Source organism: Austrofundulus limnaeus, unplaced genomic scaffold, assembly GCF_001266775.1.
Source record: "Austrofundulus limnaeus strain Quisiro unplaced genomic scaffold, Austrofundulus_limnaeus-1.0 Scaffold229, whole genome shotgun sequence".
Lineage (NCBI taxonomy): Eukaryota > Metazoa > Chordata > Actinopteri > Cyprinodontiformes > Rivulidae > Austrofundulus > Austrofundulus limnaeus.
Genome location: NW_013952631.1, coordinates 523,757 through 526,748, shown reverse-complemented (window position 1 = coordinate 526,748; position 2,992 = coordinate 523,757). Strand labels below are relative to the sequence as shown.

Below are 2,992 nucleotides of genomic sequence, written 5' to 3'. Positions count from 1 at the left end.
TATATAGATATTTGATAACAGAGTGTTTTTATTTGTTCTTTCTAAGGTAAGTATCTGTGGCAGCACACCTTAAATCGGGTTGACCTCAGAGGTAAATCAGTTACAAATGTAGCTGTGGTTCTGAAAGTTTCACTAAAATATTTTACTAACAGTCAGACAAATGAACGCACGCAGGGAAAACCCCACATTACCAATAATTACCAACCGACATGGAGATGTTTCACGTCTGTATTTATGTTTAAACCAAACTGTCTCATCTACTTTATTTCTGTTGTATTTTTGTGTCACTGGCCACTGAAACAAGAAAGAACCTATTTTAATGCAGCTCCGCACTTTCGAATTTTAACATTTTTTAGTCAAAGCACATTTTACATGTGGAACATTTTAACCTTGTTACATTTTTGAAGCTAAAGGCTCAAATATTGAGATGAATGTATTATTTATGACCAAAACACAAGTTTTGGAAATTTTGTTTATAGAAAACCGTTCAATTAAAAGCGCCACACAGAATAGCTGAAGTCTAATGTTGGTTTATCAGTCGTGCTGTTCTGAGCATTCACAGGAATTTTCTCACAGCCCTTTGGCCAGTTCTTCCTGCCAGCCGTGCCAACCCAGACTGCCTGTTTCTCTAAGCACTGCAGACTCTGGAATGTTTTTACTCTTCATTTTATTTCAGCACGACAGTCTGCTCGGAGACGTTAAGACTTGAGGGGGTTGTACGTCATTTCTTTACTCATTTGAGCCCATCGTCTGAACTCTGCAACCTGTGGCTCCATGGGACCACATCTGACCCTTTGTAGCTCTGACCTAAAATGATATGAATATTAGTGATTTACAAAACCACAACCAAGAAGGACAGTTTTAGCAGTTTTCTTGATCATGTTTGTAAAACTTTGCTAATAAAATATTATCAGATCATGGTAGCTTGTTAGCATGAGACACTTTATTAATCCAACTCCCAGCCATACAGTTGTTGTGGTTTTTGGAACCAGGAAGTAACACAAGGAGCTGATTATTTTTAAATAATGATGTCATAGCAGAAAAACTTACAAAAGCTTGAGAAGGCACAATGAAATCATGAGGAAAACCAGACTGCGGCACAAGAATCATCGATTCTTTGCTAAAGATGAAGGGACAGAACATATGGATTACCTGAGATTAATGAGTGATTGGACACACCTGGGAACAGGTGAAAGTGGGTGTGGCTGGCTGCGTGACTGATGCAAGGAACTGACTGAGGAGTGAATGTTGGCACAAAGGAATAAAGGGGAAAAGAAGAAACTAAATCCACAAAAAATCTCAATACCTGCTCTTAAAACATAAAATAATAATAACTAAACCTTTATTTTGACAGATAAGTCAGAACCGATTCTCATTTACAACAATGACCTGGTTAAGAGGCAAAAGTACAACATAAAATGTCAGGACATGTTAAAAGACATAACAAAAATATACATAATAAAAAAAGATCCTGTGGTCTTTTTCCTGAAATCCACCAAAAATGAAACATTTCAAAATGTGCTGCTTTGAAAACGTCACAAATTACAAATTGAAATAAGAAGTTCTGCACAAATACTGCAAGTCAGTTTAACAAAAATAAGAATTAGAAAAAAAATTTCAGGTTTTGGCTTATTTTATTTAATGACCAAAGGGGCAGAAGTGGGTTTTTTTTTCATTGTACACAGTCCTGTTTTAGAATGTTTCATGTAAATTGCTGATTTATTGAATTTCAGCCTCTTTCTGAGTTTTTGACTCAGTTTTAAAGTTGGATTCTTGTGGTTCCGTCCACCTCTTCCTCTTACATCTGCAGATGATTTGTGCTGCAAGTTGCAGCAGAAATAATACCAGTGACCTGTCAATGGACCATTTCAAGCTGCTTCCCTGATAGTTAGGATCAGAAATCTCTGACTGTTACAAAATCGGAGACTGGATGTTAGAGAGAGGAGGAAGATGAGATGTTCATATAAACAAGTTAGTCTATCTCCATTCTCAGTCTGTTTGCTACACAGGATGCCTCCAGTGCTCAAAATACATTTTGGTATCAGTTATTTATAACTTAAACTGATCTGTGATGAAAAGCTGAAAAGACGAGTGCTTCAAGTTGATTGGCTCCAAACGCAGACCAGTATAAATATAACGACTCTATAAACATCTTTGAGGAGCCCTGTGGAAACTGGAGTTGATGATGTTTAATTCAAGTTATCTCAAATTTGTATTCAGTTATTTTGGGGCAGAGAGAAAGCCAAGACCGCAGCGTATGAAACATTGTTCTTAGTAATGAAAGCACGGACCCATCACATCTGAAACCGCATCTATTAACTTTAAGATTAGATTTGTTTTTCAAAAATCAGTGGTTCTTCCTGAAACAGACCAAAGATCAAACAGTTTGGAGTCAACGCCAAGAAACAGCTGACACATATCAATCAAACCTTCATTTTGTTTCTTCCTTCATAGTGAAAATGTGAAAATATAAAAATTATTTACCAATGTTTGGAATATTCCTTCACTAGTAGACTTTGGTTGTTATCACACGTTTTAGCCACTGCTATGCATTTGAAACTGAACCTGCGGCTGCGCAGCGTACGCTGCTGTTCACATCGCAGCACAGGGTCTCTTCCCGCTTGGAGTCTATACTCCAGGGGAAAAAAGTCTCCACTCTATCGACTGTTACTTTGGCCACAAATCTTTAACAATTTAGGCACTGCAATTTTTCCATGTACAATGGGCCTCATGCAAGAACCGTTTGTACGCACAGATTTGTTCTTAAGTTGTGCGTACGAGTGATTTAGGAGAATTTGTGGCATTCACCAATGTTTTCGTATTCTAAGATTTTTTTTCAGATACGAACAAAACTCACGAGTGGTCCAGACCTGTCGTATATTTTACGAGCAGTCAGTCTGTTTTCTGTTATTAGGGTTTTCCTCCCTAATAACTTTATATTTCGTTTGTTTGAAGATATTTTGAGTTGAAAATAAATCACACTCCATAATTA

The 2,992-nt window shown here is 37.1% G+C and overlaps 1 protein-coding gene across 1 annotated transcript in view; it reads left to right on the top strand.

The window, feature by feature from the left end:
• The window catches only part of LOC106525502 (caldesmon), a 22,187-nt gene that overhangs the window by 15,381 nt on the left and 3,814 nt on the right, over positions 1-2,992 (top strand). The gene's annotated exons all lie outside the window — the stretch shown is intronic.